Below are 25,437 nucleotides of genomic sequence, written 5' to 3'. Positions count from 1 at the left end.
AAAACCCGCAGCATGCTTATAGGCTTGGCAGTGCTATGCTGGCTAGCACTACAGACGAAAGGGACTTGGGGGTCATGATTGGCCACAAGATGAACAAGAGCCACCAATTTGATGCTGCTGCTAGTAAAGCAAGCAAAATGCAGGCTTGCATCCGTAGATGCTTCTCTAGCAAATCCTAGGACGTTATTCTCCCGTTGTACTTGGCCTTGGTGAGGCCTCAGCTGGAGAACTGTGTCCAGTTTTGGGCTCTACAATTCAAAAAGGATATGGAGAAGCTTGAGAGAGTGCAGGGGAGAGCCACATGCATCATCAGAGGTCAGGAAAACAGACCTTATGATGAGAGGCTGAGAGCTATGGGGCTCTTTAGCTTGGAAAAGTGCAGGCGCAGGGGTGATCTGATAGCTGCCTATAATTTTATAAGGGGTGCTCACCAGGATCTGGGGGAACATTTGTTCACCAGTGCACCCCAAGGGACGATAAAGTCAAATGGTCACAAACTCCTCCATGACCTTTTCAGGCTGGACATAAGGAAGAATTTCTTTACTGTCCGAGCCCCCAAGGAATAAACTGGAATAAACTGCCACAGGAGGTGGTTCAAGAACCTATTTTGAATGCCTTCAAGAGAAATTTGGATGCTTATCTTGCTGGGATCCTGTGACCCCTGCTGACTTCCTGCCCCTGGGGCAGGGGGCTGGACTCGATGATCTTCCAAGATCCCTTCCAGTCCTAATGTCTATGAAATCTATGAAATCCTTGGTTCTAATACAAAGCTACATCAAAATTTTATTTATATAAAATATTATAATACATACAGATATGAAAACAATAAAACTGAACACAACTTTGCATTTTTCACAATTCAGAAGCTAAGCACCACAAGAATATACCTAATTTGGGAGAAACCTCCCAAACAGTCAACCTCCAAAAGTTACTTTATCTTGGGGTGAGTCTGATGATAATGATGAAATATTTAAATTTCCAGCAGTAGTTAAGAAGAATGTTAAACAGAAGTTACTAGCTATGGATTGTTTGAAGATATTTCTGGATCATTATTTCTGACTTTCAGAGCATAGAAGAAGTTCTAAAGCATGGGAAGAAAGGCAATGTACTGCCAATATTTGAAAAAGTGCACATGATTCCAGAACTGATTATATACTTATCAGACTGATAACACTTCATATTAAGCAAAATAATGGAATATGAGGACTTGATTAATAAAGAATAAAAGGAGGATAATATAATTAATGGGTTTATGGAAATTAAGTACTGTCATTATAAACTGACATCTTTTTGATGAAATGATGAGTTTGGTTGAATAAAGCAATAGAATTGGTAAAATAGGCAGCCTTCTCTACGGCATTTGGCTTAGTAACATACGACATTTTGATTAAGCATGTAAAACTATACTGAATCAATGTGGTAAGCATTAGGTGCAGTAAACAGTGGCTAAAAGATAGGTCTCAACATATGCAACTGAATATTCATAAAGTAGGTAAATTTCTAGTGTAGTATGTCAGGGATTAGGTTTGGTTTATGTATTTTTAATCTGTGATCTACATAAAAACAAAGTAATTGTTATTAACGAAGGTTGAGTGTTCAGTCATGAAGAAGTCAGGTTATTGACTTGGAGTGAGCTGCATTGCTTGGCTACAAATAAATAACGTTAATTTTCTTATGGCAAAATAAAAATTCAAATATTATGGAACAAAGAGTAGAAGGCATATTTTCAGGATTCTGGGAAGCAGTCCTGTTGGATAAGTGGCTACCAGTGCAAGATGATGGTGGATTGGAGTAATATGTTCTAGAGATGTAGAATATTGGGACTATGTACTGAGAATTTATTTTATGCTGTGCTGGCAACCTCTGTTGGAACTACTAGTGTCTACTTTTCAAGCAAAATGTTCAAAAAATTGGAACAGGGTCAGAGAAGAACCACCAGAATAGGTAAGGGATTGCAAAACATGTTTTATAGTGAAAGACACGGGAAGTTCAAATTGTTTGGTGTATAAAAGACAAGGTTAAGGGGCAACTTGATGACAATCTGTAAGTTCCCACATGAGGAATAGATATTTCTCCATAGAGAGCTCTAATGAGCAGCTGGAGGTTGAAGTCAGACAAATACAGAATCGAAATGAAGTGCATTTTTTTTAATGTGAGGCCAGTTAACCATTGGAGTAGTTGACTGAGACTTAGGGGGGATTCTCCTTCACTGATATTTTTTAAATTAAGGGAAATATTTCCCCCCCAACAAGAGTTCCTCCTTCCCATAGTTATTATGCTTGAAACTTTAATTGTTTCAAGTCTAAGATGCCTTGAGTTACACAAGACATAAACTTGATCATAATGGTCCCTTCAGGTCTTATATTCTATTATTGTGAAATGCACGCATAGATATCCTTACTTTTGTTCTTTCAGTATAACTATCAGTCTTTATTGATCAATACAAGTTTTCTGAATGTATCCATTACAATATGAGGCAAACTCCATAAGGTTATGATGTGCTACCCAGACTGAATCTGTAGTGAATAGATTTTGCCATGTCCTAGTTACTGTAGTTCTTGTCATTGTCAGCAAGGTAATACATTTTTTTTCAATGAAAAAACAATCAATGAAAAACAATCAAATTGTAAAGCTTTGATAAGAGACAAGAAAACTGCATGATCATTTTTTGTACCCATACTTGTAACTTAGGCACTTCACAACATTTTGCAGTCAGAAGAAACGAAGTGTTTGAATTTTAGAAGTCGGCTTACCATCCAATTCTGAAAGCATCATTCTATTAAATAACAAGTTCTTGTGGTGCTGTTGTTTTTAAAGAACCTCCCTCTGGGAAGGTGGAATTTTAAAACGCTAGGGCTACAGATTATTAGCATCACTGAATATAGTTGAAATAAGCCTCTTGAGTGACTTGAGGCAATCCACTTCACATCTGTTCCTCATTTGTACATAGGGATGAAGATATTTACCTCCTTCTTAAAGTATTTAAGATTACTTCATTATTTTAATACTGTATTATCTTTTTTACTTAACAATTAGTAGTGCAAGATGGGCTCTAAGGCTTCTACACTGACAGCAGCCAGACTTCAGGAGGACAGGGTCTAAGCATGCTCTACCCACCCAAGGTTGCAGGCATGTTCCAGAACTGGAATTTTCACAGTAAAACTACACTAGACTCTTTCCAAGTGGCTGCTCTCAATCCCGTGGGCCTGAGTGGCTGGTGGCAATGAACCCATTCTTACTGGTAAACCTCCATTTCTAGACCATGATTCCAAATTTGGCTATGTAGTAAGTGTGTGGGGTGTGTTCAGGCCCATTCTTTCTGGGGCTGTAACAACCTAGATAGAAACTAAAGGTAAGTGCAAGCATTCAAATGAGCTGGTGGAAGTTTAGCAGTTTAGTCTGAGCAATTAGAAACCCTCCTGGTTGGACAGCAGATAAGTGTTCAAATCATCAGCTGTTTTTTCTGCAGATAGCCTGCACTGCAGAGGGCAACCATCAGGAGGCTCCATAGCATATATCCCAGAGTGCTTTGCAAGCTCCCCAGTCTGCCTGGGGACAACAGTTGAGGGCATGTCAGGGATGATTGGCTGGCAGCCTCTGGGAATCATATCCCCTTGCCTCACAACCCCTGCCCCTCCAGCTAGTAGGCCAGGGGTGGGCAATTATTCTGGCTGGAGGGCCACTTAATGAGTGTTGATGTCCTCTTGAGGGCCGCCCCTTTCTCTCTCTCTCTCCCTCCCTCCCTCCCAGAGCTACAGCATTCCCCGATCCCCACCCCACCCGAAACCTGTAGCCTGCAACTACAGCACCCATCCAGCATGGTGGAAGCAGCCCTGGGCTGGCACTGGTGTCAGCTTTGGACACAGCCAACAGGTTCTGGGTGGGAACTGGGGCATCTGCCTGGGTCCACAACTGCTGCTGCCATGTCAATGCTGAGTGGAAGCAGTCCTGCTCACCCACCCAGAATGGTGGAAACAGCTCCACCCACCCAACACCAAACAGCAGCCAGAGCTGGAGCTGCTGGTTGCCCATGGGCCTGATCCCATGAATTCGTGTCCATCTGCTTGTGGGCTGAATACAATCTACTGGTAGGCCAGATCTAGCCCACTGGCTATATTTTGCCTACCCCTGTACTAGGCTGTCAGGAGACCTATTGTAGTCTGTTTTCTTTTAAAACCTGTCAGTTTCTCTCTCCCCGCTTCCACCCCCCCACCCCCCCTGAAGCCCACAATGGATTCCTACTAGGGCTGTGAGAAGCTTCAGTTACTGATTCGATTCAGCCCAATTCAGTGGCCGAATCTCTGAATCCAAATTAAATCAGGAGACACTTTAATCTCTATGAATCGAATCGGAACCCTCCAAATTGACTCGGAGAGATTCGGAAAGATTCAATGATTCAGACATAGACACAGCTTTAAATGTTTTTTCTACATACCTCTAGGTACCAGGTGGCTTGTGAATTCTGAGATGCTGGGGCAGATGGAATGTCGGCAGCAGGCCTAGAGGTGGACTGGAAGTACTTCAGGTCCACTTCTGGGTTTGCTGCTGAGCATGCGGGGGTCCCACCCATGCTCCTGTGGGATGCTCCATCCACCCCACCATCACAGCATTCATGAGTTGTGCCTGGTACCTCAAGGTATGTAGAAAAAACATTTAAAGCTGCGTCTATGGCCGAATTGCTGATTCTCCAAATCAGCATCGAATCTTCAGATTCAGATTCAGTTGAAACGAATTGGGACAGTGATGTGACTCAACTAATCGAATCACTGTCTCTAATTCAGGCTGAACCCAAATCCAAATCGAATATGGCCTGTTTCACCCACCCCTAATTCCTACCCCTCTGGTAACAGAGCTGGTACTCTGTCTGTGGTGGGGGGACTTTGCCCATAGAACTGTTGGGGCTCTGGCCATGGGAAACCCTGTTAACAAGCCCTCATGCCCTACATGCCCTCATGCCCTACATGCTTTTTTCCCCATATATGGTACATGGGGCTATGGGTGCAGGGTTCTGAAGTGCCACATGGGAGGCAGGGACACCTACCCTGATGGGCATATCAAACCTAGCACCTGCTGTCCCAGGTGCAGGCTTGTCATTAGAGAACTCTACATGTGCCCTGTGCTTCCCACTTTAAAAGTGGCACCTGCAGCCCACCCTGCATGCTTCAAGCAGGGTACCCGAGAGCCCTATGCCCACAACCCCACACATGGAACTGCAAGTGTCAGCTTTGATGTATCCCATGGAGACAGGTAGCATTCCCTCCCCACCATGCTCAGTACTTCATGCCCTTGACCTATAACCCCATGCATGGGCTGCAGACACTGGTATCTGAAGAGTACCTATTCATGGAAACATCCACCCCCATGGAACTTCAGGTCAGCCCCCACAATCCAGCACATGGGGCTGCAAGTGCAGGGTGGCCCTACTCCCTCCCTCACTTATCTTTCCAAATAGCCCACCACCCCTTCCCCACTCTTTCACACACCCACTATCAGTAATCAGACATTCAGGGATTGTTCAGGAATGGGAAGGACCAGGTTGGGCCAGTCATTGTCCATGTCAGGGGGAGGGGTAGTGCATGGACAAGGGGGCTCCAGTCCCAACAGCAGCTTGTTCTGTGCAGGGGAAAAGGGAAGTTATGGAACTCTGGTCCCAGTGGAAACAGAAGGGTAGGGCACTCCAGAAATGGTGGTAGGCCAATCAATGTCCAGGAAAGCTCAGGGAGCTCCAGGAATAGTGTGGGCTGTCCAGTGCTGGCAGGTTGGTTTCCCCTTCTGCTTAGGGTAGGAGAGTTAATAGCATCATAGCTTCAGTGCTATGAAGAAGGGCTGGGCTTTCCTGGTGCCTCTCAGCTATTGGGGAGGGATTTGATGCATCTTGGGTCAAAGCAGTAGACTACAGCCCTAATCATGACTGTGTTCTGGGGAGTGTGGCAGGGCAAGGCATGCTGGGATGCTGGAGGTCAAGAAGGGACTTCTGAGAGGTAAATGTACAAGTGTTCATAAAACTGGTAGAACTCCTAGCAGAAAAGACTTCTACTTCATCAGACAAGGTTTAAATTTACACTGCTGGTGCCATTTAAAATCTATGCTAAGCACTGTGAACACATGTATACTTAGGGTCTCTGCTGGTTGAACTGCAATTCCACTACTATAAATCTAACAGTTGAACACATCCTGAATGGCTATACTATAACTGAAATAAGGGTATAAGCCATTAAAGAATTTAATGAATGGACTTTCCTAGCAGCTGCAAAAATCTTTTTTTCCTTTGATCAGGTAGGTTTAGGATATTATTTAACAAATAATAACTTACGGAAAATAACTGTAGATAGAGGAATATTTTCCCATTAGTTCTGAGTAAGGAGTATAGCTCTATGTTGGATTTCCACATACATTTTAGATCTCTCAGACCAATTGGTCCCTTTCTGTGTCGGTGCTACTCTACAGTTGGGCTGCATTTCTTTTAATTTTGCGCTAATCGGTTTCTTATTACATAGGCTAAGGGAAGTGGGCATAGAATTAATAAAATTAATAATGATATACTGATAAACACCATAGTTGTTGGTTCCCTACCACCTTTTTATGTTTGATGGGAGAAAATATGATTATCTAGTTCAGCTGTCTTCTTAGAAATTACAATGAATTTTAGTTTCTGTGGGACAATATCAGGTCCTCCTCTCTCAGTATTGCTTGTTAGCATTTCAGGGTGTTAGTATCCATACACATCTAAACATGTCTGTTTCTGTGATGAAGAATTATTTATTTCCTGTTGTTGTTTATTGTCTGGCAGTTCAATTTACAGGCACTAGATTGGCACATCTCTCTTTTTTTTTTGTACTCATTAGCAGGGAGTCTTAATTTCTTTTTTCAATGCTTTTCTGAATAATCACAATATCTCACTATCCCAGTGGGACTCAATCTAAGATTGAGTAGAAAATTAGAATTGCATCAGGCAGGCTGAGTTCATAAGAATTCTGAAAAGGTAATATAACATAAAAATAAGACATTTCTGCTCTATGCATTATTTTAATTATTGCAGCTTTTGCAATGTAATCCCAAAATATACAAACGTTTCACTTGAAATATATAAAGATGCTTCATTTGTTTAAACAAAAATAGTTCTTTCATTTCTAACATGCTATAAATAGAAATATTAATAGTAGTTCTACAAAGTTTTCTAACTACAATAAAAACTTCTGTACCTTGAGTGACAAATTTTGAGGGATATTATTGACATTGACTTGTGAATTTTCTCTGCATCTTGCAATGAATGTTTAGATTATATTTTCAAGGTATCTTGAAGGTTATTATTTATTAATTCTTTGTGTAACAGAGGGGTTGTATCTTGTGTTTTTTTTGTCTGTGTTTTTTTTTTATGTGGGCAAGATGGCCCCTGTGTTTTGGCTATGTGCTCAGCACATGGCAAGCTGGGGTCTGTATCTAATGAAAATACATAAAACCCTCTGGGCTCATTGGCCAGGGGAAACAGAGGATTCCTCAGGCTGATTGGTTGGGAGAGGAACTGGAGTGTGGTACTCCCTAAATGGACAAGGCCAGGGTGATGTCATGCAAGGGATATAAGGGGAGCTGGACTGGTTTGGGGATGGGGGAGAGAAGGTGCTAGGGGCTGTTTAAGAGTGAAGTCTCCTCCAAGGGAAAAGGAGTTGCACGTGGGCGACTGGTGCCTCCTGAGGCACTTGTCCCTCCAGCGGTCAGCCAGCGACTGGGGGGGCAGGTCCCCCTGTGGTCAGTCCCACCTACTGGGAATTGCAGGTGGTAAAAAGGGAAGCTCGAGTAGAGGAGAGAGAGGGAGAAAATTGTCTTAGTGTCCAGGAACTCCTCTCTCCTCCTTTACTTCTCCTTTTTCTCTTTTGAGGTTTGAAGGGATTAATACTGGGGAAGAGTATTGGTTCCTTGGGTTGGCTGGCCAGGATTCAGGCCTGGGAGCATAAACAGGGTTGTAACCTGGGAGTTTCTAAATGCGCCAGTTTTGGGCTGGGGTTGATGCTTGCAACTTTCTGATCCCAGTGGAACTGTGACCCTCACAGCCCAGGCCTACAGAGAAGGCTTGGTCTTTCCCCTTGTTCCTTTTGATAGTCCTTTGTTTTAGTCAGCTGTGTGTTTGGGCCAGCTGTAGCCATTAATCATCCTGGTTCTGTTGGAGTTTTTCTGCAATTTTCATTTTAGCAGGCTATATAATCCAGCCCAGAAGTATGGGGTGCATGCATGCTGTCTAGAACCACAGGCACTCCCCACACACATATAGAGCCTCTCCGTGGGAGCAAAGATTGCCACACCACTATTGCTCTGACAGCACTAGGGCCCCTTGCACTACCAAAGGACCTGCACTCTCTAGCAGCTTCCCTTGGTGCAGTGCAACCTATAGACTATGTCATGTCGTTAGTAGTGTTTCACATTGCATTTGGCGTTTTCTTCTTTTTTTGTATTAAATCTGTTTTTTTGGTTACACCGCTTCTGAGGAGGGAGTTTTTGTTCATGCAGGACACTCTAATAATTAATTTAGCATTCCCAGATTTCTGTGTGGGGGCTTGAGCCAAGGTCAAATATATTTAGTACGCCAAATATTGAACCTGGCCCTTGTAGCTGCTGACCCATGCCCGGTAGATGGGTTACATTTGTTTAAATGGAATAAGGAGCCTTAAAATGATCTTTTGTTTTAATTGTTGGGAAAAAATGTTTATTGCTTGGTGATAATTTTCTGTTCTAAATAGAAAACTGAAACTGGATCCCAAACTTAACATTTCTAACTTTCTCCAAACTAAGCTCAAATCTAATGTGTTCATAACTTTGTAAGAACATTTATGTTTTATCAGACTATTCCATTTAATTTATCATTATAATTAACTCCACTTGCACCACATGCCAATTAGATTGACACTAATCATATGGTTGGAGTGTTCATACTGATTTAATTGTCTCTTAATTGCAATGAGCCAAAAATAGCAAGAAAAATATTATTTAAACTAATTATGAAAATTATTTAACAACACCAGTTTGTTTTATTTTTCATTTAAATTTTATATTGCATTTTGGTTGATGATGACATATGTTCCATATTAGTACAGCTTCTCTATGTATTGTTTTGCAGAAGAATAATTGAGAATAGGTTTGCAAGGTGTGAGGTGAGAAGTAAAGCTTCACAGTCCTATTTCTACATATACTTAGGCAAATCTTGTTTCTAGTTACGCATGTGGAATGTTTTTGACAGGCCTATACTGAAAATGAGCCTGATCCAAAACCCAGAGAAGTCAGTGGAAAGACACCCTTTGACACTGGTATTCAGATAAAACCCATGAAGAATCTCAGCATTGTCTGAGACTACAATACTTGGCTGTTTTTTGTTTGTTTTTGTATTTTTCTTTTTTGGCTAAGTCCCTAATCATATTGTATTAGTGGTAATAATTTGATCTGGACTCCAGTGCTTGCCGTATGAGTTTTTCCTCTACATAGGACCAAATCTTAGAGGTGACATTAGAAGGTTTTGTTGAACTTTTTTTTTTTTGTACTAGGAGGAAAATTGCTCCAAGTTAAGTGTGTACAATATTTGGAGTTACTTTTCTGTAAGGTTGTTACTAGGTTTCCAGTACTGTAATGTCTGAGTATGTTGAACTCTTCAATCTGCTTCTCTTCTCAATACCCCTGTGAGGCAGGAAGCAAGTTATCCTCATTTTTGGTATGGCAAAATAAGGCACAGAGAAGGCAGGAGCCAGATCCATAAACATATTTATGGATGGAATTAGTGTTTATGCAACTTCAGAACTCTGTTGATTCAATACATTTGTATATCTGAATCTATATGATCTGTTCACAGTTATGTAGAAAGCCTAGTAGTAACAGGGAATTTGAGTTTTAGGTCAGTACCCTAAGCACTGAGGCTAAGTTCAGACACTCAAAAAGCTCCTAGTGGAAGCTCTTTAACTTATTGCACTTTACTCAAAGTGTTATAAGTTAGAGGAGGAGCCAACCAAACTATAACCAAACACATAGTGTATAGTAGCTGCTGTAGAGATTGAGAGAGCACTGGTGTCACTGGTGTCAGTATATCTACCTATCTGAGGCCCTGGAGTCTGCTGTCAATGGTTAGCTTCCTTCAAGGTGATGTTCTCTCCAGAAGGGGGTCACCTGTTTGTCCTTCTGTCTCGGTAGGTCAGGTTCTGGATGAGAAGGCGCCACTGAGGGTCACACTTCACTGCCTTTTTATCTTTTTCTGGCAGACTTGTGTGATCCCCCAGCATTATCTTGGCTGCCCAATCTGGAGGTCACTGTCCCATGTGGGTCTTGAGTAGTTTGTGACAGCTGTCAGCCACATGGGTCTCTGCCTGCCCGTACTAATAGCCAGAAGTTCTTGCTTTGTTATTAAATTACCTACTGATCATCATACATATACTCACATTCACTCAAGGGATCAGCTCAGTATAGCAGATTTTATCACTTTACAACTACAATTTCGAAGACTCGATGATCTTCCGAGGTCCCTTCCAGCCCTGATGTCTATGAAATTTCAATGTACTTTTTAACAATGGTCCAGGGTGTAACTTTATTCTACAGGGAGTACATTACTTAAGGGTTTAAAAGTATAAAATATAAAATACAAAATGCCATGGTAAAAATGAGACAGATGAAATAGAAAAATGCATTGTGAGAAATATATAAAAATGCAATGTGAGGTAGTGAGGATCAAAGGCTACTGTGGACAATAAGTGATTTAGGTGAGTACCAGGATATATTTACAGTCTTTGAAGTGGATACTGTAGTTCTTTTGTTTTCCTTAGTGACACTGAATTTAATTGATATGTAGATATGGTTTGTAGGTTTCTCCTACTAGGCTCAGAGCAAGCCACTTTAGCTTTCTGGCTTGCTCTGAGCCTTGCCACACCCATGCAATGAGTGTGCTAGGTCTGTGCCAACACTTAGAAGCAAAAAAAAATGTGCAAAAGAGTCGGAGGGAGTGCAGGCAAGAAGGGACTTCTGTTATATCAATGTCCAGAAGGGAAATGTATGAAGGGGGCTTTCTGCTACAACTATATATCTTATTCAGATAGGCTGCACTAACCTAGTCTTGTGATAGGTTCCCATCAGTATGTTTGACCAGTATGGTCTATGTGTTTTCTAGTTATGCTCAGTGTTGGCTTCATTTAATCAACTTCATAGTTGGTTTCCATTATTAAACACATGCTGCTTTTGGCAGAACTTTAATGATAGACAAAATATTTAATGAAGTTTCCTTGTACGCAGATATAAAGACCAGAGGCTTTTTTCCCCATGCTGATTTTGGGGAAAAAAACTTCATCTTGTATTCAAGTAAATATGGTATATACTAGTTATGGTGATAATACACTATTATAAGGACCTTCATTGCCTCAGCAATAGGAGAGGAATAAAAGCCTTTTTGGACTACTTAACATTTATAAAGTTGAAAGAATTTCAGCCATGGAAATATGTATTTATTTTCTATAACACATTTAATACATTATAGTGCTATGTAAAATATTACTGAAAATATGGTTCTTAAAATATGAGGATATTTGTTACACAGCTCTGGATGTATCATCATCTTTTTTCCTGCCTGGATTATAATTGACTTTATGACACTTTGTTAATGCTATGAAAGCAAATTTCTTAGTCTCTGTCACAAAACTCCCAGTAGAGAAGTATCATTTAATGGGTAGAAACCCTGGATTTAACTTAGTGTCTGGCAAATGTTTATACCTCACAATTTTGCAGAGTGATGTTATGATAATAACAGTATACTTGGGAAAGGAACAGCAATGTTTTAGTGCAATAGCTTGAATGACAAAACAGTTACTTTGTTCATTTAAATGTGCTTAGCAATATTCTTTACAGGTAAGGCTTGTTAGGGTTAGTTAATATAACAGGTTGAGGCATAATGATATTGAAAATCCATTTTATTGGAATAAGAGGTTGTATTCTTACAAGGACAAAGCAAAAAGTAGTCCTGCAGTCAGGGTATTCATTTTGTAGCACTTCTGTAGTACTGAGTATACTTAAGGCAAATTTATAATATTTACTAATAATCTCTTTAGGTTTTAATCACTTTTTATATAGTTTTTTTAGGTTTCTTGCTCCACTGTCACCACCTTTACCAATATAAAGTTGAAGGCCTTTACCAATATAAATTTTTCCTTGGGTTGGGAAATGGCTGGGGAGGAATCCAGTATTCACAGTTATACACCATATTGTCTGTGGGTATGTACAGACGTCACGTTTAGGCTGACCTAGCTAGGGTTAGGCGGATCGAAATGCCCAATCATTAAGGCATTCAGGAGGTTTAATTTGGCCAAAAACGGTGCCACTGATCTAAGTAAGTGCACCTCAGGATCAGGTTAACCCAATCTAGGAAAATGTCAACCTGATTTGCTTGTGCTAATCCTAGCTCCCAAACCCTGACTGGGCTAAAGCTACACCGAGTGCTCCCACCCTGTGAGAACATGGATGTTTATTACCAGAAAAAGGGCATACTTTTAATATTTAGTTTGTAAAATTGCTTTTAACCTGGTTTGGGGCCAGCCCCTTGTTGAAGACAAATAATGCATACTGCCTCTTTTAAACAAAAGTTTGTTCTGAGCATCTGATGTCAATCAGTGCAGATTATATGATAATATTTCAGATAACTTTTACATATTTGTAAGACTGTGATGAAACCCAATAAATAATGGTCCTTAAGAAAAGAGAGCTGTTAACCATTATCTTCTTTTAGGACCTTTGTTGGAGGAAACACATGCATGTTTTACATCAGTCTATTCAAATCTGTCAGTTCCTGGGGAAGAACAAATAGAACTTCAAGATTGCTGGTATTCATTGCTATCAAAAGACCTAACAATATTAACATGAATGTTTGTTTTCTGTTCATAGTCAGAAGTAAAACTGTGTTATATTCAGTAGCTGGGCTGACCATGGTCTAAAACACAGCCAGGGAAATTATTTGGGCTGGACGTCCCCTTAACGAGCTGTGGTGATCTGGTGAGGACCACACAGACATACCAAAACGGACACACACACACACACACACACACACACACCCCACCCACACCACCCCACACCCCCCCACCCTTCCTCTCTCTCCTTGAGTCCCCTTCCCTGCCCCAAGTCCCTGGCATGTGGTCGGGTCAGGCAGGAGCCATACCAACTGCTCCACTTGTGCCCATGTGGCCCAAAGCAGCATGCAAGAACACAATGTGGCACCAGACCAGCCTGGATGTATGCCAGGGACTCGGGGCAAGGGAGGGGGGCCAGGATCCATGGGTTATCCAGGCCTGGCTGGGTCAGACCTGCTCTGAGTTTCTCTGCTTCTTCCTGCATTTCCTCCCTTGCCCTGAGTTTGGTGCCATGCTGTGTTCTTGTGCACTGGTTTGACCCATGTGGGTGCAGCTGGAGTGGTTGGCATTGCTCCTACCCAACCTGACCACATGCTGGGAACTTGGGGTCAGGCAGGAGTTTTGCCGGGGTTAAGTAGGCACTGTGCAAGCCACTCCAATTGTGCCCACATGGCACCACCCAAAGCGGCCTGTGAGAACACAGCACAGTACCACGTTAGCAGTACCTGTACCCCAACTAGGCCCTGACTCGACCCAGAAGGGCCTAGATAATGCATAACTCCTGGCCCTCTTTCCTCTGTGGGGAGAACCATACTTGTGCTTCAGTTCTTGCCAGGTGATGGGCTGTCTGGTCTGGGAACGGCCATAGAATCAGATCCACCTGCAGACAGCTTTACTGGGAAGAAGCCTGGTCAGGAGCTCAGTGTTCCCTGTCCTAGAGTGTACAATGGGGGCTGGGAGGAAGGGCAGGGAAGCACAGGCTGGGTTGGGGACCAGAGTGGCTGCCTGGCTACTGGAACCAGAGCTGCTATTCCCAGTGCAGCTGGTTATCACACAGGGAAGGGAGAAGGGTGGGAAGCTCTGAAAGTCAGGGCAGATGCTGGCTGGATTCAGTTCTCCTTCAAAGGAGCAGCCGTGGGTCAGATAGAATAATCTGGTGGGCCAGATCCAGCCCAGGAGATGTATTTTACCCATCCCTGGTCTAAAATATTTTATCCTTCATTTGGGAGACTGACAGCAATGGAAACTAGATTTAATATCAAGTGACTGTTTCTTGATTAGAGGGTGGGTCACAGGCACTAGTAATTTCCATTTTCTGAAGGAGGCATTAGCTTTAGTTAAGGAAACCCAGTTTAAGTGGGACTGGTGTCAATACTATAAGGTAGTGGTCACCAACCAGTGGATCCCAATCGACTAGTTGATCGTGGAGCCTCTGATGTGTGTGTGTGTGTGTGTGTGTGGTGGGGGGGGGGGGGGGGGGGGGGGGGGGGAGGCTGAGCACACAAGCTCAGCCCCTCCAGACTGAGATAAATTCTCAGAGGCTCCAAGATTGGAAGTGGTGGGAATCGCATGCAGAGCGGCTGGGACAGTGGCGGGATGCAAGTGGCTGCGCTGAGCCATGCCCCCTTGCCACCAGGGCCAGGCTGGGTGAGTGGGGTAATCCCTCTTCACGCCCAGCCACCCTACAGTGAGGGAGGGAGTGGGTCACGGGCAGGGTGTGGGTGTGTGGGGCGCCGGCTGGGCCAGGTGAGGGTCAGAGCCTGGGTGGTTCATCCAGAGGCATGGGGTAGCTCCCACACTGCACACACCCTGGTGAAGGCCTGAGGGCCATGTGCTTTTCCGATCTGCACATGGGGCAGAGGCAGCTGCCGCTGCATGCTGGGCTTTGTGCCCTGAGCCCTGTGCACAGATAGGGAGGGCTTGTGCCCCCTGTGCCTCTGCTGGGGTGTGTGCAGCAGTGAGAGTCCTTACATATGCCTGGATGAACCTCCCAGGCTCTGACCCTTCCCTGGCTCAGGCTGGACAGGGTCCTACTCACCCAGTGGCAGGGGGCATGAGGGCATAGGTGACAGAAGGGAGGAGTCAATGGGGCTTAGCTCCCCCCACATGCAGGGCAGTGGAAGGCCACAAGGCAGCCTGGCCATGGGCTTCTGGTAGCTGCAGCAGAGGTGAGGGGGGAGGAGTGGACAAGGTGGCACTACATAGCCGTGGTGGGTATGGGATGGAACCATGAGCAGCTGGGACAGGGGGTGCAGAGGGAGGGGGCACACAGCTAAGGAGGGCATGAGGGGCACATGCCCCTGGAACTGCACATGGGGTGGAGCGGAGTGGACTGGGGCCAGGGGAGTGCCAGGCTCTTCCCAGAACAGCTCTTTGGCTGCATGACTCTCTGGCTGTGCGGCTCTCTGGCTGCATGGCAGCAGCTGCTCTGGGAGTGGGCGGGGGTACTACGATGAATTTTCAGATGCCTACAGCCCTCCCCATAGCCCTGCTCCCAGTGCTGCCAGCACTTGACTTGAGAGCTGTGTGGCTGGATAGCTGTGCCAGGAAGAGCCTGGTGCCACCCTGGTCCCAGCCCCACATGCAGATCTGGGGGGCATGTGCCCCCTGTGCCCTCCTGGGCTGCATGCCCCCCCCTACGCCCCCCAGATGAGCTGCTCATGGCTCTGTCCTGCACCCACCTTGGCTGTGCTGGGCCTGCTGGTGCACCACTCCCTCACTTACCTCAGTGGGAGGGGGGTAGATTGAGGCCCCAGCAGTTAGGGAAGGAGCAGAGCACAGGCAGGAGTGGGGCATGTGCCCCCCAGGCCTCCACTTGCCCCACCACCTGGCCTGGCCAGACCCATTCCTCCCAGCTCCTGCTTCTGCCTGTGCCCCGCTCCCTCCCTTACCACTGGGACCTTAATTGCCCCTCCCAACAGCCTTTTCCCATCCCCCTGCCCCTTCCCCCATGGACTTACCTACTTGCCAAATAATTTTTTCTCCCCCTGCCTCGATTTGTCCCCAACTTTGCTCCCCACCAAGAGACCTGCAGGGCGGTATGGGGGTGGGGGTGGTGGGTAGATCTTGAGTTGCTTTTTAATTTAAAAAGTGATTTCCTACCCAAACAGGTTGGAGACCACTGCTGTAAGGTCTTTCCACACCACAAACATTGCCCCAGTTTAAGGACATTCACTTTTAAAAATAATTTTAGCTACATTCCTGCAGTCACTCATGGAAACTAACTTAAATTATTTTATCAAAGATTTATCTATTTCTAAAATTCATTCCCATTGTTTTTTATGTCTCTTACTACCTGTATCTCATTTTGTCCTTGAAAAATGTCTCTTAAAATTTCTCAGAAGAAAAGTTGGAAATAAATAAGGAAAATGTTTTACTGTAATCAACATTAAGTAGTAAAATTCTTACATTAATGAAGAAAAAGCTATAGCATTTTTTTTCTTTTTATTTGGAGTGAGTAGCAAGACTTTTCTGCAAGGTTCCTAGCAGTACCTGTGGAGGCCCCATTCTTAGTAATGGGCAGCCTAACTGCTTTGCATTTGAAAGGCTCTGTAAAATGAAGAGTGAATAGGACCGTTTTTTAATACAAAGGGCCAAGAGTGTTATCTTTGACAACAGAATTTTCTTTACCACAGAGAATGATTGGACACAGGTTTCAGACAGATGATTCCAGTTCCATCACATTAGGTGTCTAGGTTGTAAACTGCTTGCAGAAAAGGTGAGGGGCGGGGAATCTTTTACACCACGTATTCCAAGCACAGTCTGTACCAATGGGACATTGGGAAATTAAAAATGACACAAGCTGTTTTTGTCAGGTAATGAAACAAAAGGAAACTAACAAAAGAGAATTAGATCAAAAGAATTTCAAAATATAACCATGAGTTTTTAGGCTTTGGGTCATTTTTCAGCATCACTATTGGGTAAAAATTAAGATTCTGTCTCTGTGAATGAGATGAATGCACAACCTTGAATTTTATTTTAACTAGTTTAGAGCAACAGTCTTCCCTTATTAAAAACACAAGGTCTGATTAAGCAATCAGGGCTCATGGTAGAGGTGATATCTTTTATTAGACCAGAAAGATTTTTGTAAAATAGGTCTTTAATTGCAAGCTTTTGAGCACAAATACCCTTCATCAGGCATTGGAGAAAAGATTGTAAATGTTCTCCTGGGTAGAAATGAAAGTTCATATTTCATAGGATTTAACAGAGGAGTCAGTCCTCTGGGCAGGCAGTCCTTAGCTGGAAAGGAGTCTCTCAGCTCTCCTATGAGACTCTGTGATGAAGTAAATGACCTTAAACAAAGGCAGGAGCAGTATCTCGGCTTTTTTCCTCTAGACCAATATTGCTTTTTGGACCAATAGACCAAGATTACTTTTTCCTCTAGACCAACACTGCTACAACCTGGAGACCGAACATATGGAAGATATAGAATTTTAGGCAACTTTTAAAAAATGAAATCTTCATAATTTCCCAAGCAGGAAGCAACTTTGACCACCTGAAACCTGAGATAATGCTCCTGGCTCTTTTGTTTCTATTTATATAATTAATAATAGATCAGCTTCTAAGCAGGGATGATTCAAATATAGGTCTCTTGTATCCTAGATGTGTGTCTAGTCAACTATGTTGTAGGGGTTTAGGTTGTAGCCGTGTTGGTCTAAGGACATAGGCAGACAAGGTTCCTTGGGTGAATTTGATATCTTTTATTAGACCAACCCAAATGGTTGGAGAATAGTTATTAAGCAAACTTTCGGGTTCAAAAACCCTTCGTGATGAAATGGAGCTCATAGGCTCGTCTCTGGGAAGTGTTGTGTAAGTTTCCTTTGAGGATCAGGACTGAGCCATCAGCATCCCAGGATCTTACAGCTGCATCTCCAGAAATGTAATATACCTCATCCAATGCACCAAATGCCCTGATGGAAGATATGTAGGAGAGACCAGACAACAACTGCACACCAGAATGAATGCACACCGGAAATCCATCAAAGACAGAAACACTCAATTACCGGTGGGGGCACATTTCTCACAGGAGGGCCACTCTTTCTCCAATCTCTCAGTCCTGATCCTCAAAGGAAACTTACACAACACATCCCAGAGACGAGCCTATGAGCTCCATTTCATCAACCTGCTGGATACTAGAGATCAGGGACTAAACATAGACATTGGATTTTTGATACATTACAATCTGCCTGGCAACTGACTCCCCAGCCCAGCCCAGCCCAGCCCCTGGCTTGTTTACTTTTCATTCCATCCAGGAAGAGCACACACCAACTGCTGCAGCTTCCTTAGCCTGACGAAGGGTTTTTGAACCCGAAAGCTTGCTTAATAACTATTCTCCAACCATTTGGGCTGGTCTAATAAAAGATATCAAATTCACCCAAGGAACTTTGTCTGTCTAGTCAACTATGATTTTCCTCAGTCTCCAGTTGGAGCTGTTCTACATAGTATACATAAACAAATAGTCATTGGACCAGAGAAAGAAAGTGAATCTATACTTTTTTTTGATTAAGGCACTCTGGTTTTGATCAAACAATCCATTGTGGGTCGAATAAAACCTTCATGATGAAACTGTGGTTGAACCTGGCGTGTTTCTGCAAACAGTTCTTGTTTCAGTGAAAGGGAATTTAAAAAGAACCCAAACAAACCCAAAAACAAAATCCAGCCATCTATAATTCATTATCATTCACACCATTTTTCAGTGACTTGGAAGAGATTAGGGATAGATTTGGGTGGAGAGAAGGTGATGGGCACAGGCAACAGGTTCTGTCTGTCATGTAGCATTTTTATGGCCTTGCGGTATGGTAGTTGTGGGGAACAGCAAATCATTTCTGTGCAATATCCTTACAAATTCCCAGTCAAACCAGCTTCTCTGGGTACTGCGCCTATTTGCACTTTACACTGTGAGCCACACAAATGATGATCAGTGTTAGTTCTAGCTGGAGTTGGAGCAGTAGCATTTCAGACCAGCAGGGGCTTAGAGGACTGAAAGGTAAGAATCCTGTTTTGCACAGCTCTACTATAGACTGCTTTCTGTGGCCAGATTGGGCGAACATTGTCACTTCTGTCTGCACTATTGGGGTTCCTTGTCCCAGGCTTTGACTTGCATCAAGACAGCCCTGGGACAGTCATGTATGCTTATCTCAGTACTTCATAGGTCCTTCACAGGTAGTTAGAGTGCAATAATGGGCATGTATGTCTTTAGGATCTCAGCTTAAAAGACTGTTCTTGGGTAAATACATTCTCTGTTTTTAGCCTTAAAATGAATCATGTATTTAATGCTTGGTTTGATTAGAACTAGACTGTTCAGCAACTTGTAGGTCTAAGACCTAAATCCATTGGTAATATTATTGGTGTCACTACAGGGCATTTAGTATCTCAGTAATTTAAAATGAAAATAAATTTGAAAGAGCAAATAGGCAGGAAAAATCTCATTTTAAAAGGTTTAAAATATTTGCCTTTTAATTAACTGATCCAAAGAATCAGTGCTGCATAATTTGAATAATTTGTATTAGGATGTATTAGGATTGTGGCACTCAGTGGAACTTTTTTTTTTAGTACTTTGGAGTTCTGACATTCACACAAAGGCAGAGTACCCTGGAGGGTGGAAGAGCCTGTATAATTACCAATCATTTCTAATTTCTCACAAGGCAGAACTCAAACCAGTGAGCAAATCCACAGAGGTTGATTCATGTTTTTATATCTGTCTACTGTAGAACCAGTTCTTGTAATCAGGAAAGGTGCATTAAAGTCGAGATTATAAGAGATAGGCACTGGGGAAATGCAGTGGAGGAATGTTTTATTATTACACCATTTCTTACACTGATGGAAACAACCCCAAAATAGTTAGGTTTACAAAAAGTATACAAACATGACATACAGTCTGGAGGAAAAACTTAAGAAGTGAAAACAAATCATTACTCTGGGACATTAAACTGACACATATAATAAAAGGTAGCAAAAGTAGGAGCAATGATCAATATGTTTTACAGCAGAAGTGAACAGAATGGTCAAGACACCGAAGGGCCACTGGAGGAATAAAACTTTGTGACACAACAGAGGCCAAAATGATTTATTTCCTACTGATTATGAAATGTGGAGGTGGTAACATTTAAGGAGCTAAAAGCAATTTCACTCACATTCTTTCCCAGCACATAAAGCATAAAAAAGCTTTATCATTGTATGGGAGCAGATGATAATCAGGCAATTAGAACTATCAAAAGCTGATAAAAGAACCAGGCACAGAAGAATCATAAAACAGATTTCAGAAGTAAGTTTCAATGGGGAAAAGATATTCCTTTGCAAAAAGGGTCAGTCATAGGAGATGGAAGGATTCACCTTGCGTACTGTAGTTAATTTAAGAGAGGAGCTGAGGGATTTAAAACCAGTAAAACTAATTTGGGAAGATATGGGAAACACTGACAAGATTATAAGCTATTTAGACAAGAACCATATAATTTAGTAAGGCTGCTGACATTGATTCATAAAAAAAGGACATCAAGCCTGATAAATGTGCTTGGATTTAAACATTACTGAATTAGTAGACAAGATTGGAACAGCTAGTAGACATAATTTATTGGGATTTCAGGAAATCATTTGATACTTGGATGGATTTACAAAGTCAGGAAGCATCATACAAGACAGAGCTGTTGAAATAGATTGAAGATTGGTTTGGGTTTAGCAAATATTCAGTAAAAGAGGGCAATACAGAGCAGTAAGTAGCAATATATTGTCGTATGCTCTTTGACTATTGTCTTTACTGAATACAAGCACAATACTGTGCTTATGGAAGAGTGCTGATGTGTGACAGTGAGCAGCAAAAATGGCTCTAAAATTCTAGAGGAGTGGTGTTGTCCTTCAGGGAACTAAAATTGTGCACTATGGACTACATGGAAAATGTGTTCTTTGTATAGCCTTGTGATGCTTATACCTGCCTCTTGCCTGGATTACTGTATATCCTGTAGCATCTCTGATGAACCTCCTGAATCACTGTGGGGGTGAAACACTAAAGGAGATAACTTCTGAGCTCTAGGATGGTTAGAAATAATTATACAAACAAGTACAACTAAACAAATACAAATTGCATTGCATTATGTTTCTTGCCCACTCTTTTTATACACTACCAGTTCAAGATGAATTATCTTGGGCTACTTACACTTCTGGTATGGTCTTATTATTTCATTAAAGCATTTCAAGTTTGTCAAAACCTATATAGAATGGCATTGCATACTGAAAGTATTATCTCCTTGTTGGGGAGAAGTGAAGTGTAACATTATTGTGATTCATTTTTAGTGCTGGGTAATGCTCAGAGATGCATTATGAATACATTTATTATAGCAGTGGAACAAACCGTCACAAACTAAAGACCTTCTTGAAGAATAGTATAACACATACTGTACAATGATTTCAGCTGTGTTGCTATAGTTAAGGCTTTGTTGACATTTCCATTATCCTGCTCCAATTTATTGTAATCATTATTACTTGTATTTTACAGTCCCGTCTGAGATTGGGGCCATATTGCACAAATACAGAGTGAAAAACAGTCCCTGCCTTGAAGAGGATACCTAATTAGACAAGAGATAAAAAGTGGGAGGGGAAACAAAAGTGAAGTGACTCGCTGAAGGGCATACAGCAATTCGGTGACGAGATCTGGAATAGAGCTAAGATGTCGTCTCCCAGGCTGCATACAGAAGTTGAAGCAGCCTGTCAAGGAGGTTTTCTAACTGGTGCTTTACACAAAGCACCATGAGTTAAGTACCTGCCTGCACTGGGCCAGACCAGTAGATGGGGGTGCTCCAGCAGCCTCCTGGGAAACTGCCAGACCAGCCCTCTCCCCAGCCCCACTCCCTCACCAGCTGGTAATTGTCAGCAGTGGCTGGGGAGGGAGGGGGAGGATGAAAGCTCCCTTCCATGTGTCCCCCAACTACCCCTGCTGGGGTCTTGGTGGGACCTGGGTTGGACTGGACCTATGCAGCAGGGGAGGGGCTCCATTTTCCCCACTCCTCATGCAATTGCCTTGACAACAGCAGCCTTGTGGCTGCCACACCTGAAGCTGGAGTTGGTGGGTAGGGATGGAGCCCTCCCACCTTGTGGGCCATTCCCAGCTCCCCCTAAGTCCCTAGCAGAGGTAGTTGGGGGGCTGTGCAATGGGGGGGCTCTCCCTCCCTCCCCAGCCATAGGTTCCCTAAGGTGCTCTGCTCTAGAGCACCCCATCTGATACTACATTAGATGAGGGTTAAATTTTCATGTGATTGTCCATTTTAAGGCTAAGTACAGGCAGCCAAAAAGCCTGAGGCTGAATCAATTCAGTCTTTGCAGGTTAGTCTAAACTGCAGAGATTAAATTGAGAAACAACTGGCCACACATTCATTTTTGGTTCAGGAAAAGTAGCTACTTGCTTGTAGTGGCTCAGGCCAGAAGCTGGCAGGTTTTAGGGCATGGCTGTCTGGCACATAGCCAGCATGGGCTGTGTTTGCTTCCTCTTCCTGTTGCCCCCAAGGTCTCTGGGATTTGCAGTCCAGTATCACAGCAACAGGACTCTGCAGGGTTGCTTATCACTTCCTCTTCCTGCTTCCAGGTGCCTCTGGGATTTGTAGTCCACAGTTGTAACCAACACTAATTTTTAAGTAATTTTATCAAGGCAGGGCAACTCTGTACTCGGAAGAAGGGGGTTTAACCTGGGGAAGTGGGGTTTAATACCCCTCCCTGGCCCCAGCCGGGGTTTGCCTGGGCAGATGGTAGGGGAAGTAGTCTTTGCCTCCCCCACAACCCTTGTCTGCTGGAGCAGACAGCACTACCCAGCCCAGGGCTGGGGGACTCTGATTTAACTTATAGCAGGAAAGGCTCTGGGACAGAAGTTTCATTAACCCATTTGACCCAAATTAGTTAAGTCTGATACTACATTCAACCAGGTTTATCTTTTAAAAGTTTCAGCCATTTTGAAACTGGTTTATGTGCACTTAAGTTATGTTTAAACCAGTTTATGTGTAACTTCTGTCCCTAGCTTAAAAGTGCTCTGCAGCTGTGAATGTTTGTTGAGTTACAGATAAAGAGCATTTTTGGGGGCCTCATATGAAAAATGTAACTTCTGTACACACCCTCAGCCTCTTGCCCTCTCACTTCATCATGCAACCTTCTTCATTTGGAAGAAGTTTTACATGACTTGCCTGTGCCAGTTCACTTCAACTGAAAGCTAGGCATTTTTCTTTTTTCCAAAATACATTTTAAAGCAGGTGATCATTTCTAGGACACAAACAGTCTAACAAACATTAAGAACTTGATCTATATATAATACTCAATTTTTCCAAAGGGAGCAGATATTTATGGGTAAACGTTGCTCAATGAAATAGGGCTCAAAAGAAATAACGTTGAGCTTTTTATTATGTTTACAAAACATGGTACCAATATTTTTACTGTATTTGTTCAAAGATATTGGGCTAAATTTTGCATGGAAATACATGCAGCTGGGTTGGATTAATTGCATCTGTTTACACCAGTGGTCAGATTGAATTAACTCAGTTAACTCACCCAGTTTGAGCTTTTGGATTTGCTGTTTCCAAGGCATAATCAGTCCTGAAGCGTATAATATGAGCAAGTATAAATCTGTTAATATGAAGATATTTGTGTGAACTAAATACAGTGCATATAATGTGTACAAATTGACTTCAGTTTAATTTTTATTATTTTACTAAGTCCTGGTAAATCAAAGCTCTGTTGTCTTGTATTCAAATTTACCTCTGAGTTTTGAAGGTTGATTCCCCCCCCCCATTAAATTGTTGGTTCTTGATCCAGGAAAATGTTCAGTTCTAAACACGGAGATATATATATTAACTTCAGTGACAAGACTCCTATAATTTAAGTTGAACATGTGCTGAAATGTCCTAGATTAGGGACTAAATGTACATTTTATATCATTTTAATTTATGTGAATTACTGTCAGCTTCTCATTACTCAGTGCTCAGGTCCTTTCTTCTCCCCAAACAAGCAAACACTTTTTTAAAAAATGAATTAATTCCATTAATCTGCTATACAGTACAATTTTTCCACTATATTAATGAAAGGTTGAACAAGATTAATTATTCAGAACAATTCAAAAGATAGTTCTTATATAGTTTTGATTTGAAATACATGCCTCATTAATCTTAAACTTATCAACCTGAAACATGAATAGAGTATACATGTTTTAGGAAGTGCTAACAGTTTATGCAAACCTAAATTAAAATTGGTATGAAATATGTTTATTTAGACATTTACGAGGCTTAGAAAGAACATGCTGATTGTATTAGAAATATAAAGACATGAAGCACATCAGATTTAAAGGTTTTAAAATAAGAAATTAGTGAGATGTTGAAAAAATCAAAAAGAGCAATAAGGTGAAGAGATGGAAGTATTCAGATGCAGTAGATTCATACATTAGGAGAGAGATGAGAATTAAGGCACCTGGCAGGCACGCATTTAAAGGTGTGATGGGGTAAATTTTGGGATCAGGATCTTGGGCTTCTCCTGCACTGGCAAGTTGAAAGCCAGGTGCCTTAAAATCAGTTGAATCTTGCTTAGTTCTGGGACCACTCCAGTGCTATTCCCACAGTTGGCTGACATTCAGCTGATCATCAGGACTGGGACTGCATGGGGGGTCCAACAAGTCCTGGTGTGGTGCCTTGAGCTGGCTGACATCAGCTGATTGTTGGTTAGATCAGGACCATACTGGAACTCCAACTGTCCATGGTATGTTCCTGGAGCTGGCCAATTATCAGGTAATTGTCAGGCTCTGGGAACTGTACTGTGTGTTTGGTTTGAGCTCTGATGAGCTCCTGATTCAGCCAATGATCAACTGATTCATCACTGGCAGGGACAGCCTTGTGACTAGTTAGAGATCTGGTGCAGTCCCAGAGCCAGTTGATTGTTGGTGGGCAGGGACCATACCAGGCCTGCTACCAGCCTTGGTGTGGTCTTGGATCCAGACAAAAGCTAATTGTTGGCCAATGGGCACCTCACTGAAGCCCATAGCAGACCCCAGTGAAGTCCTAACTGTGTCAAATGTTCAATATAATGTACCATGAAACCAGCCATAAAAATATTACAGTTTTTGTGGAATATTTTTGTGGCACCATTAATTGCCTAAATGTGTGGCTACTATTTAAGATACAAAATTGTGTCTTAAGTATAATGTTCACCGGGGCCTAAATGTAATCTCCTGGCCAAACTCCAGGTTTGGTTCCTACCTATTATATTTTCTACTATAATTGAAATTCAAAAACATTTTTTCCATTACCTAATACTGTATTAGATAATGGATAATCTACTTTATTTTTTTAAAAGTTGTCTGCATTTCAGTGATGGATGAAATTGTTACCATATAGTTATTTCTCTTCCTTGATCAGATGACTCATAGACCTACAAAAAGTTTTCAAAATGAACAAATCCACACTTCTAGCACATAGATATATATGAGTATGTGTGTCACGGCGGGGTCCGTCAGGAGGGCCGTGGTCTCCTCGAAGTTCCTCGCTCCGTGTCAAGGCCGGCCCAAGGCACCCTCTAATTCCCGCCCGCCACGTCTTGCTGGAGTGTGTGTGTGTGTGTGTGT

The sequence above is a fragment of the Alligator sinensis genome, unplaced genomic scaffold, assembly GCF_000455745.1.
Source record: "Alligator sinensis unplaced genomic scaffold, ASM45574v1 scaffold150_1, whole genome shotgun sequence".
NCBI lineage: Eukaryota > Metazoa > Chordata > Crocodylia > Alligatoridae > Alligator > Alligator sinensis.
Note: the sequence above shows the minus strand (reverse complement) of the source record.